This window comes from Micromys minutus (assembly GCF_963924665.1).
Source record: "Micromys minutus genome assembly, chromosome: 1".
NCBI lineage: Eukaryota > Metazoa > Chordata > Mammalia > Rodentia > Muridae > Micromys > Micromys minutus.
In genome coordinates, this window is record NC_137969.1 from 256,856,637 (window position 1) to 256,870,675 (window position 14,039).

Genomic DNA, 14,039 nt, shown 5'->3' on the forward strand with positions numbered 1-14,039 from the left:
AGCCGTGGCCTCAGGCCTCCAGTGCATTTTTCTCACCAAATATGCTCATGACTCTTTCACAGAGTTCCGTACTCTCCCAAGAAGTACTGCCTATTCTTCCCTCATTTGAGACAGGCTATCAGTTTTTTGTTAAACCAGTCAAGAAAAAGGAGAGAGAGTATTCACAAAATATGATTATATATAATATATATATATATATTAAAATGATACCAAATACTTGTCTCTATTGAATTTTTTGCTGCCTCAAATCTATAAATAAATAATACAAGAGTATCTTTACACAGTGTACAGAAATATCACTGAAACACATAATTATGAGAAACAAGTTCACTAATTTAATATTCCTTCATTCTGAATCTTACATGCAAGGTTACTACAAAATTTCCTCATGAAAATAAGATTGAAGTTTTATTCCTTTTTTCTCTACTTCAATAATTCACTGTCTTCTCAATTTTGTGACACTTTGCTACTCCCTTAAGATTCTGACATAACATAGAGCTAGGCTGTGACACTTTGCATGACACCTGACTAGATATCAAAGTCTTCAGATATCAAGCTTCTGAGCTCCAACAAGCTGTGTTGACCATTGTGGCTCCATCCAGGATTGTTCTGTCTTCCAATTTGTGACTCTCTGTCTCAATCTCTCTCCCCCCCTTCAATTGATGTCCCATCTTCTAAGTCCTGCCTAAGCTTATTCGTCTGAGAAAGATTCAAAAGCAGATTTTTCCAACCAACTGCAGAGAAAGAATCAGGTGAAGACTGAAAGAGAAATAAATAACAGACCATTTAGCAGAACATGATAAGCCAGTTCACTTCTGAATATATTCAATTTCCAGTTCCACATTGTTTATAGATACAATAAGAGAACAGAGAAAATAATTTACAGAATACTGGCATTATTGATGAAAATAACAAAAATATTGAATAATCTCAGAACCTGCTTGACCCTTAGAAGCTGAACCTATTTAGCACTGAATGCTGAAACAGGCCTGTACTTCAAACAATGATTAATTATTGCGAAGTCTACATCGAGGACTGAACTTGGACTCACTGTAGGAAGAGACAGAATCTCAGAGAACTGCCATGAGAATAACACAGCAGTCATAACAGAATTGCAATTGAAGATTGTCTTGACCAAACGATGACATGTAAGGAGCAATAATCTGATGGAAAATAAAACATCATCTGTCCTGTTATTCACAGAGATTTTTGTCTGGCTGCATTTATGTTACTTATGTATTGAAGGGAGCATTGTCCTAAGAAGGCTCTATATATTTTCTGAGAAAATGTCTGAGCACTGAAACATTTAATGCTCTCCATAGTTTCTTACTTCATTACTGCCAGTGCAGGAAGAACATAAAAGATGGATCAATAAAACAATAGGCAACTGACCAGAAATTACTGGAAATTCTAAAACCAGATTTTACATGAACATGCCAGGAATAAATATGTTTTGTCTTTCCAGAATAATCAATTTACTAAATAACAATAAACACACAAGATTTGGGGCCCCTTTAGCTTTTTTATTTAAATTTTCTTTGTGTATTGAAAATGAGTTTTAATCAATATGTCAGATCACATTTTTTATCTTTCCCAACTCCTTTTTCCTCATTCCCTCACTACCAACCACACTTTACAGGTCTTGTTTTTTAACATAACACAGGCAGAGATCTAAAAACAAAATTATTGTTTCTCCTACACACACACACACACACACACACACACACACACACACACACTCACACTATTTCTCTGTCATGGGAAAGAACATCAAGCATGAAAGCTAATAAAAAAGAAAAAAAAAGAAGAGAAAACTGACTAAACAAAGCTGTACAAGAAAGCCATCAACAAATCTGCCACTGTGGTGCTATTGTTTGGTCATCTCCTGTACATAGAGTCTGACATCAGGTGTGGTTAATATAGCCAGGAGGCCTCCACTGAAGAAGACTAAGTATTTTGCAAGTAAATACAGGTTGCAGATAAATTGATTCTTAGTGGAAGCAGAGGGTCCAATTGTCTTGAATCTTTGTAAGCCCAGTGCTTGTTTCCACAGTACTGTAAGTTCAAATATGCAACAGTACTGTTGTTTATGGATGAGATGGTTTCTTTGGAGCCATCCATCATCTCTGGCTCTTATAATATTTTCATCTTTTCCTTTGAAATGGTGTTTCTCATTTCTCATACTCACTATAAATTGTTGGGTTTTGTCCTTCCTTGCTTCCTATCTGCTGCAAGAAATATCAGCAATGATGGTGAATTGAGAAACAAATTTAAGTTTGTATATGGTGATGTATTTAAACATAATCTTATTAGATTAATGTTTTATTAAAACAATATAACCTTTAGTTTTCAACTGGACTATAGTCTATCCAATTTCACATTCTAGAAGACCTAAACACTGTAAGCCATGACTGTTATCTCACTGGCTTTAAATTCTATCAAAGAATCAATGATTAGAACAATAACATTTATGCCACTGTTGCATCAACATGACCCATAGGAAGACACACCATGTAGGTGAATAGATTTATAGCTGGGTGGTTACTACTCTTCATCTCTGACATGACACAAAATACATACAGTCCCATAAACAGCATTTGAAGTGCTTAAGTTTGACCCACTAGAGAGTTTTCATTCATTGATTCCCACTTTCAACATATAATTCTGTATACCAAAGGTAAACATTAAAATTATTTTGAATTTTCTAATGCGGGCCTATTTTTCTATGTGAGTGCTCCCCCATCCATCCACAGACTTTCTTTCACCTCCACTTCCTAAAATTCCTATACACTGGACATCCAACCTTCAGAGGACCTAGGGCCTTTTCTCTCCTTTGTTCCTGATAAGGTCATCCTATGCTACATATGTTGCTAGAGCTATATGCCTCTCCATGTGTACTATATGGCTTTTGGTTTAGTATGTTGGAGCTCTGGGGAGTCTGGTTGGTTTGCATTGTTATTGTTCCTATATGGTTGAAAACCCCTTCAGCACTTCCAGTCCCTTTAAAAACTCATCTATTGGGGACCTCTTCTCAGTCCAATGGTATTTTAAGAATCTAGAGCAGCCTCTCAGAAGACAGCTATGTCAGGCTCCTGCCAGCATGAACTTGTTGCCATCCACAATACTGTTTGTGTGTGGTGACTGCATATGGGATGGATATCAAGGTGGGGCAGTCTCTGGATGGCCTTTTCTTCAGTCTTCATAAAAGACTTTGTCTCTATATTTCCTCATCTAAAAAGGGCTGAAGCATCTATTCTTTGGTCTTTTATCTTCTTGACCTCAATGTAGTATGGTTATTGTATCTTGGATATGCCGTGCTTTTGGGCTAATATCGACTTTTCAGTGAAGGCATTCCATGTGTTTTCTTTCCTGGTTGGGTCACCTCATTCAGGATACTTTCTAGTTCCATCCATTTGCCTAAAACTTTTATGAAGTAATTATTTTTAATATCTGAGTAGTACCTTATTCAGTATCTGTTACTCTATTAAAGGACATCTGGGTTATTTCCAGCTTTGGGCTATTATAAATAAAGCTGCTATAAACAGAGAGGATCATGTGTCCTTGTTATATGCTGCAGCACCTTTTGCAAATATGCCCAGCAGTGATATAGCTGGGTCCTCAGGTAGAATTATGTTCAATTTTCTGAGGAATGTCCAGATAGATTTCCAGAGTCATTTTACCAGATTACAATATTACCAACAATGGAAGGGTGTTTATTTTTTTCATATCCTCATCAGAACAGGCAGTAATATTTAATGAGTCACCATATATTCTTATTATTTTATTGAATAAGAAATGTGATAGTAAAGGGAATCACAGTGTAGAGATTGACAAAGTATGATGTACTATAGGGGCTTTCTAAAAAAGCATCAAAATTTTAAATGAAATCATTTTGGAAAAATAATAAAGTCACTATAAAATTGTGAGGAGGATGTAAAAATGAACATTCAAAATTTTTGTTCTGAGCTAGTCGAAAGGTTAGTCTTTTGTGTCATCTCAGTCACAGGGCAGTAGCATTCTGCTGCTCTGGGGTTTTTGACACACTCAGGATGTGGTTACAACACTGTGTCTAGCACAGTAATAGACCGCAGAGTCCTCAGTTGTCAGGCTTCTCAGTTCCATGTAGGCTGTGTTGATGGAGTTGTCTGCAGTCAGTATGGCCTTGCCTTTGAATTTTTCATTGTATCCAGTACCACCATTTCCAGGATAAAAATATCCAATACATTCCAGGCCTTTTCCATGACTCTGCCTCACCCAGTGCATACTATAGCTGGTGAATGTGTAGCCAGAAGCCTTGCAGGACACCTTCACTGAAGCCCCAGTCTTCACCAGCTCAGCTCCAGACTGCTGCAACTGGACCTGGCAGTGGACACCTGTGGAGAAAATTTCAGAGTGGATGTCATTGTTACCTCAGCCTCTGTATCCTTTTTAGATTTGGAAATGGTGAGCCTCTGACCTGCAATCACTACCAGGAGGAAGAGAAATATCGAGCTCCATTCCATGGTTAGTTTCTGCTTGTTCAAGGACTGCGAAGATCTGATCATATGTTGTTTTCTGGGTCTGGGCATCCCTGTATTTACTACCACAGAATCAGGTAATTTGCATATTATTGAGCAGGGTACTTCTTACATAGGGACCTGGTTAATCTGGAGCAGAACTGGTGGGGAAAGAGTAAAAAGGTACATGGGTTAGTTAGCCAAAACTCAGGTCCAAGTCCTAATCCTCTCTGAGGAAATGTATCCCATATACTTTCCCTGAGCCCTCAGCAGATGCCTCAGGAACTTCAGCAGTCAATATATTTTTGGTGTGTGTCTGTTGTTCCAAATTGGGACAAGGTATGCCATTGATTTACAGATAATGCTTTTTGATGATGATGATGATGATGGTGATGATGACTATGATATATATGATTTACAAAGATGACATAGTTTAATAGTAATAAAATTAAGAGTAAAACATTTAAAAATTGATCCAATTTAAGAGCCAGTGAGTGTGGGTGACTCCAAAGAAAGGGTGACTTTCATTCTAAAGTTGTAAAACACAAATATAAACGAGTAAATAAACATCAGTTGGTGTTTCACAGAGAATCTTTACTGTGTTTGAGCATGGAGACATCACATGTCAATCACAGTAGGCCAGATCAGTGAAAACACTAAAGAAAGGAAGCCACCAAGGACACAGAGGCCCTCCACACCCTTCTAATCGCTCTACTGGGATAATTGGCCTCATTGCACCCCCTGCTGGTCATGAGCTTCCATGCAAAATAGGTTTTCAGTTGCACAGTCTGGCTGCTGAAATTCTTGATGCCTGTATTTTCAGAGTTCATGGTGCTCATATGAAGGGAGAAGTGGATCTAATTTACATAGGGATAGTGATTAACACATCAGAGATTTTAATTTTTTCCAGTATTACTTTAATGTCCCTCTCAAAGCCAGGTTCCTCCTTGGTGGCAAGTGGATCAAGAGGTTTTGCAAATCTCATCTCTAAAAATATAATGACAGGAGAAAGCAGACCTTTTTTTTTTTTTTTTTGTCTTCCTCAGGCTACACTTGGGGCAGAGCACCTGTGTTAAGAGGGTGAATCACTCACCCTCCATTTTATAATAGGCAAATTATAAACACACAGTAACTGTGCATAGGACTGAGAATGCTGAGGTAAATAACTAAAATGCGGCAGCAGATCAAGATCCGGCTGAAACTTAGAAGTTGAATAATTTTGAACTTAGTGCTTTAATAGGCTGAAAATTACAAGAATGGATAATTAGTAAAAGTTCTGACTAGAGAAAAATTAAAGTACCTACTAGATGAAATATCTAAATGCTAGAGATCTACAATGATAATCATTCCATAACAACAAGTGCTCTTAGGGACTGAACCACCATCCAAAGAGAACACATGGGCTGGACCTAGGACACCAGCACATGTATTTCTCAGTTTTCTTGCTGGCCCCCCAACAACTAGAGTGGGAGCTGTAGCTAAAGACACTGCCTATCTGCAGAATCTATTCCCCTAATTGGACTGCTTTGTCTGGCAATACAGAAAAGTAACAGGATTAGTGGATATCTAATGACACCTTCGTTCTCCAATAGGGGAAAGAATGAAAGACTGGTTAGTGTGGACCTGAAGAGGGAAACAGAAAATCAGGAGGTCAAAGGTAAAGGTATAAAATTATTTGTACTATGTGTAGTGATGTAAGCACCTGCACATACATACTGCACTAAGGCATCCTGATAAGTGTATGAGGAATTGCATCAGGTCAAGACTGAGAATTCATAGGAAGACTTAGGCTGTGACAATTTCATTGAAAGCAATCAGACTTTTTTTTTTAACCTAGATCAGAAACAGGATATAACAGCAGTTGCTGGGATCAACACAGTTGGTGTTTCCAGGATAAAACTGATGCTTCAAGTTATCCATGGTACACAAGATAAAACTATTGTCTGTCATGCTTGCATGTTTCTGTGGTTTCCAAAGAATCACAAAGAAGTCTGAACATGCCAATATTAAGGAACTACATCAGTCTCTCATGAACTGGAGGACACATTATGCTCCAGGAGCCATGAACTCAAATCTGAGAAATATGAGGACACATGTGTCTCAAAGCAGTGATGCCAAACAAACTTAATGGTTCCCCACACTGTTTAATTTGTGTTTTGTTCTAAATTATGAACACATAATAAAGAAACTTTATAAAATACTTTGATTCATTCGGATGAATCAGAATTGTTTCTTAGAATCTCAGGCATTTGAGATATACAGGAATTAGAAATGCTAGTGTTAAACACTGTATTTTTTTCTTTTATTATTAGATACTCTGTATTTACATTTGTGATGTTATTCCTTTACCCCACCCTGCTACCATCCCTACCCCCCTCCAGGTGCCTTCACAAAGGTACGCTCTTTTCTGATCCCCATTCCAACCCATTGCTTTGGCATTTCCCTACATTGGGAAAACATGCCCACTCTGGAACAAAAGCCTCTTCTCACATTGATGCCAGACACTGCCGTCTTTAGCTACATACAAAATTGGATCAATAAGTCTCTCAAAGTTTGGTGTTTTACTCCATGGGGGTTTGGGGGTGTTTGGTTGGTTGATAATGTTATCTTCCCGAGATGTTGCAACCCCTTTCACCTCCTTATGTCCTTTCTTTAGCAACCTCATTGTGATCGCCACGTTCAGACTAATGGTTAGCCTCAAGCATGCTCTGCTGTATCTATTTGTCTCTAGCATGAGTATATAGTGGGTCGGGGGACTGAACAGATAAGGTGTTAACAAGGTTCTAAAGATCTGGGACCTGTTTGCAACCTGTATAAACAGACCTAACCATATTCCTCCAGAATAATTATTTCAGACTTCTCCCTTCATGGATCACTGTGAACCATTACAGGAGATATCACATGCAATTTATGCCCAGCTGTCTTTTATGAAAGAGGCCACATTAAATTCTAAGACTTTTAGATTTACAAATCCATCCTCATAGTCACAAGAACTTTGGAAAAACAGTTTTTACATAGTCATATTCTACGTCCCATCATACACAGATTGGAATGATTATTGAAATTATTCTTGACTGCAGACCTTTTTCCTAATTCTACTCACTGTAAATATAATTTAATTATATTATATTTAACTAACTTTTCTTAGATTCGATGGGTCCCAAAATCTATGGTGTTGAAATATACTTACAGTAAACTGCCGGTTTTTAGACTTCCCAAAGTCCAATCCAGACTAATAAAGTCAATCTGTAGCACATCCTCATTATCATATTTTGACATTATGTGTTTCCTTCTATGACATCTGCAGAGAAGAACTCATGAAATTAAAGACATCCAGTAGAAACTCCTCTGTGAAATAAGAGATTAACAATGGAAAAGTTCACTGCTAAAAATTCAAAGAGAGAGAAATGAGAAGAGAGGAAGGGGAATGAGAGAGGCTAAAGCCCAAATGTTTTACTTATGTATTTTCCCACACCTTAGAGTCATGCATATGACATGTCCCTCATCTTCAAATGATTACAGGACTGGCTTCTGAGGAATTTTAAACATTAAGAATTTACATTTTGAAGAATTTAAACAAAGATACAGGACTTAACTATATGTTTCCATTTTTACTGTTTTATTAAATAAGAAACATATCAACAGAGGTGGTCACTGGTGAACGGATCTACAAGGTATGAAGAATATGATGTTTATACAAATATATTTACTTTATTCCTAGATGTCCATTTACAAAAGTGAAAATGGTACTACATGACTTTGAGAAATTGGCGAAAAGTGGACATTCAAAATTACTACTTCTGAGTAAGTCTAAAGCTTAGTATTTCTGTCATCTCAGTCACAGGGAATCTTTCTGCTCCTCCAGGCTTTCTGACACACTCAGGATGTGGTTGCAGCACTGTGAGTCTTGCACAGGAATAGACTGCAGAGTCCTCAGATGTCAGGCTGCTGAGTTCCATGTAGGCTATGCTGGAGGACTGGTCTGCAGTCAGTGCAGCCTTGCTCTTGAAATTCTTATCGTACTCAGTAGCACAACTACCAGGATAAATCCATCCAATCCACTCTAGGCCCTGCCCAGGCCTCTGCTTTACCCAGCCTATCCAGTACCTGGTGAAGATGTAGCCAGAAGTCTTGCAGGACAATTTTACTGAAGAATCAAGTTTCTGAAGCTCAGCCCCAGACTGCTGCAACTAAACCTGGGAGTGAACACCTGTAAAGAGAAAGGCAGAGTGGATGTCATTGTCACCTCAGACACACAGTCTCCTTTTCAGATGTTGAAATGGTGAGACCTTTACCTGCTTTTACTGACAGGAGAAAGAGGAAGACCCAGCTCAATTCCATGTTTAGAGTCTGTGTGTTCAAGGACTGTGGAGAGGACACCTGAGGTTTGTTGTTTTCAGAGTGTGGTCATCCCTGTATTTGTTTCCTTAGACACAGGTAAATTGCATATTCATGAGCATGGGATTTATTAAATAAGAACCTAGTTCAGCTGCAGAAGCACTAGAGAGGAAGGACTGAAAAGGCACCTGGGTCAGGGAGCAGGATGCTCATGTCCAAATCCTATTTCTCTCTGAGAAAATGCATTACAGACACTTTCTATGAACCCTAGACAGATATTATGGAAGTAACTAGAGGGCTGCATCCCTCAATAAATTTTTGGCCTAAGTCTTTTGTTCCACTCTGGGATATGTTAGCATGTTGATTTGCAGATAATGCTTTATGTTGATGATGATGAGATGATGGTGATGAAGACAATAAGGATGATGATGGTGGTGATGATGAAGATAATAATGATGAAAATGATGGTGATGATGGAAAACTCCAAAAGCAGCTAATTTTTCTAGTTTTAGAGAATTCTTTCCCATACACACAATTAATATTTGCCTTTCCAACAGTTTAAATGTTTCAAAAATCAATGAAATGACTAAAATCAAATGTGTATCAAAAGTGTTTACCTATCAATGATTATTGCAGGAAGATCATCAATAACTTAATTATAGCAACAGGCTATGTTTCAAGAAAAGATTTTATCAGGAACGAATGTTTTTAGATAGATAGATAGATACATAAATACATATATATATATATATACATACATACATACATAGATTATAAATTATACACAACACCTGCACACATAGGTATATATATATAACCTTTTGACCAGAAATAAATGAGAAATGTATATTGCTTTTGGAAAATGAGTATATTTAGAGATAACTGTATTCATTAAGACAATCTCAAAATCATAGACATTAAATGAGTTTCTCATTAGCAGCTCATATATTTCAGAGTTACAATAAATATTTATGAAAATACACAAAATTGTATCAGTAAAGTTCTCTAGTGGATTAAAAAAATAGGGACAAGAGGTGACAGGAAAAACATGCACAGTGTAGACAATACACATATGAATATCTGTACATAAATAAAGTGGTTATTTTTATATTTTATGAGAATTTTTATTGTTTGAAATTTTCTATTGTACATGAATTATGCTTAAATCTACCACCACTCTGAGGACTCCCACTACAATCTAAAATAATTAGGTTCCTGTGGTTCCTCTTGGGACCTTTTCATATGCCTTTTTTTCAACAACCTACTACCTTTATTTCATTACCTAATAACACTGTGAGTTTGACCAGTGGTACTCGTATACACATTGATAGGATCATCACTAGTAAAGAATAAACTTCCAGAAATCTTCTCCCAAAATTGTATATATTTTTCCCCTCAGACATCACATGTCAAAAGACAATCAGCTTGGTGTGGAACCACAAGTATTTCTCCCCATAAATGTTGTAATAGTTTTCTAATATCTATATTATTTTAGTGGTAAGTTAAAGATATGTATGCACCAATGTGTACATGTTAACCTTAACTTCAGAGTATGACTTTATATCACCAGTTCTAAGGCTTTTACCTGATATTGCTAAGCTTGCATATAGACATCTTTACCTGCTCAGTAATTTTGAGGGATCTAAAGTGGTAATGTTCACTGGGTGATTTGAGTGTGTCTGGTGCTGGTAAGTGTAACTACTAAGATTTGTGCATTAAGAACAGTGCACAATTCCTGGATATAGAATGTAATGTCCTTTGACCGCATTCTCTCTATTTTCCCTGTTTTATGATAGTTCAATTTTTAGGTACAGATTGGTATAATTTACTCGTCTGTGGCTGAGTACTTTGTCAGTCATTTTCTTATTTTTCTTACAACTTTATTTAAAAAACAGAGATACATGTACAAATTTCTAAAGATATTTTGGCATAAAACTATTTAAATATATTTTTGTCAGTTCTTGATGATTTTAGAGGGTTAATAGTATGCATTGGAATTGTAGTTACCAAAAGCAAAAAGTACATGTAACATAAAACGTAACATGGAGATAGTCAAAGTTTTTTTAAGTGAATAGAATAAACATAATGATTTTTAAATAACAAAAATTGATACAAGGCTATCTTCATGATTCTTGAGTTATAAATGTTTTATGGTTTAGGTGTAACACACTCTGAAAGGGTGCTATACACTTATTTTTTTTTCCCCTAAGAAAGACTAAGGCTTTCACTTTTTTGCCTTCTTTCTTTTGAGCTTTATAAGGTCTGTGATTTGTTTTTTGGGTATACAGAGCATCCAGTTGCTAGTACGCAATTATAAGTGATTGCATGTTATGTATTTTCTTCTGTGGCTGGGTTATCCCTCGCAGGATGATATTTTGTAGATACACCAATTGTACTAGGAATTTCAAAAAGTCATTGTTACTAATAGCTGAGTAGTACTCCATTGTGTAAATATGCCACAATTTTTGTAACCATTTATCTACTGAAGGACATCTGTGTTCTTCCCAGCTTCTGGCTATTACAAATAAGGCTGCTATGACCATGGTAGTAAATGTGTCCTTATTGTTTGTTGGAGCATCTCTGGGGTATATATGCCCAGAAGTGGAATAACTGGGTCTTCACGTAGGACTATGTTCAATTTTCTGAGAAACCAACAGACTGATTTCCTGAGTGGTTGTCCAGCTTACAATCCCACCAACAGTGGAGTAGTGTTCCTCTTTCTCTGCATCTTCACCAGCATTTGCTTTCATCTGAGTTTTTGATCTTAGCCATTCTGACTGGTGTGGGGTGGAATATCAGGGTTGTTTTGATTTGCATTTCCATAATGACTAGGGATGTTGAGCATTTCCTTAGGTGCTTCTCAGCAATTCCATATTCCTGAATTGAGAATTCTTTGTTTATATCTGTACCCCATTAGTAATAGGATTGTTTGATTCTCTGGCATATATTGAATTTCTTGAGTTCTTGGTATATATTGGATATTAGAACTCCACCAAATGTGGGGTTGGAAAAGATCATTACTCAATTTGTTGGCTACTGTTTTGTTTTCTTGACAGTGACCTTAGCCTTACAGAAACTTTGCAACCTTATTAAGTCACATTTATAGATTCTTGTTCTTAGAACACAATCCGTTGGTATTCTGTTCAATACAATTTCCCCTGCGCCTATGTGTTCTAAGGTTTTTTCCATTTACTCTTCTAGTAGTTTCAGTGTACTTGTTTTTATATTGAGATCTTTGATCCACTTGCACTGGACCCTTGTACAAAAAGTTAAGAACAGATCTATTTACATCATTCTGCATGCTATCTGCCAGTTGAACCAAGACCATTTGTTGAAGAAGCTTTTCTTTTTCCATTGAATGTTTTATCTACTTTGTCAAAAATCAAGTGAAGTTATTTGTGAGAGTTTATTTCTCAATCTTCTATTTTGTTTCATTGATCTATCTGCCTATCTCTGTACAAGTACCATGCAGTTATCAACATAATTGCTTTGTAATATTGCTTGAGGAGAGGGATGGCGATTCTGAAAATGTTTTCTTCTTCTGGAGAAGAGATTTCAATATTCTAATATTTTATTATTCCAGATGAATTTGCAAATTGCTCTTTAGAACTCTATAAATAATTGAGTCAGAATTTTGATGGGGATTGCAGTAAATCTGTAGATTACTTTTGGTAAGATGGCAACTTTTACAATGTTGTTCCTTCCAATCCATGAGCATGGGAATTCTTTCCATGTTCTGAGATCTTCTTCAAATTCCTTCTTCAGAGATTTTAAGTTCTTGTCATACAGTTCATTAAGTTGCTTAGTTAGGATCACACCAAAGATTTTTTATATTGTCTGTGACTATTGTAATGGGTATCTTTTCTGTAATTTATTTCTTAGCATGTTTGTCCATTGAGTAGAGAAAGGGTATTGTTGTGTTTGAGTTAATTTTATATTCAGCCACTTTACTGAAGTTGTTTATGTGGTATAAAAGTTCTCTGGTGGAATTTTTGGGGTCACAAAATTATACCATTATTTCATCTTCAAATAGTGATAATTTTACTTCTTCCTTTTTTTTTTAATTTGTATTCCTTGGATTCCCTTTCACTGTCTATTAGTTCTGGCCAAGACTTCCAGGACTTTGTTGAATAGGTGGGGGATATTGGGCAAACTTGTCTATTCCCCAATTTTAGTGGAATTGGTTCAAGTTTCTCATAGTTTAGTTTGATGTTTACTATTCATTTTCTGTATATTGCTTTTATTATGTTTAGGCATGGTACTTGGATTCCTGCTCTTTGCAACACTTTTAACATGAAGGAGTGTTGAATTTTGTCAAATGCTTTCTCAGCATCTAGTGAGATGGTCATGTCTTTTATTTTTTTTCTTTAGGTTTGTTTATATGGTAGATTATGTTGATGGATTTTCGTATATAAACTATCCCTGCATTCCATGGATGAAGCCTACTTGACCATGGTGAGGGATCATTTTGATGTGTTCTTAGATTCAGTTTGCAAGAATTTTATTGAGTATTTTTGCATCAACATTCATAAGAGACATTGGTCTGAAGTTATCAGGTTTTTAATGGTCTTTGGTTTAGGAATTAGAGGTATCATGACTTCAAAGATTGATTTGGGTAGTATTACATCTGATTCTATTTTGTAAAATAACTATTTTTAGGTCTTCAATAAATATCTGATAGAATTTTGCATTGAACACATCTGGTCTTGGAATTTATTTTTTGGAAGGTTTTTGATGACTGCTTCTCTATCTTTACATATTATGGGACAGTTTAGATGGTATATCTGGTACTTATTTAACTTCGGTATCTGTTATCTTTCTAGAAATATATCCATTTCCTCCAGAATTTATAGTTTTGTTGAGTATAGGATTTTGTAGTAGGATCTGATTTTTTTTTCAATTTCCTTATTTTCTGTTGTTATGCCTCCCCATTCATTTCTTATTTCATTAACTTGGATTCTCTCTCTTTGTCTTCTAGTTAGTCTGGCTAAGGGTTTATCAGTCTTGTTAATTTTCACAAAGAACCAGCTCCTAGTTTTGTTGATTCTTTGTATGGTTCTTTTTTGTTTCAACTTGGTTGATTTCTGCTCTGAGTTTGATTATTTCTTGCTGTCTAATCCTCTTGGGTGTATCTGCTTCTTTTTGTTCTAAATATTTCAATTGTGCTTTCAGGTTGCTAGTGTATGCTCTCTCCATTTATTTTTT

At 36.2% G+C, this 14,039-nt stretch overlaps 1 gene segment (V, D, J or C); it reads right to left on the bottom strand.

Moving 5' to 3' along the window:
• Nucleotides 1-4,044: 4,044 nt before the first annotated feature.
• On the bottom strand, nucleotides 4,045-8,837 carry LOC308418457 (Ig heavy chain V region 108A-like). The segment is given in 2 exons: nucleotides 8,792-8,837; nucleotides 4,045-4,373 (listed from the first exon to the last, which is right to left on the bottom strand).
• Nucleotides 8,838-14,039: the final 5,202 nt, after the last annotated feature.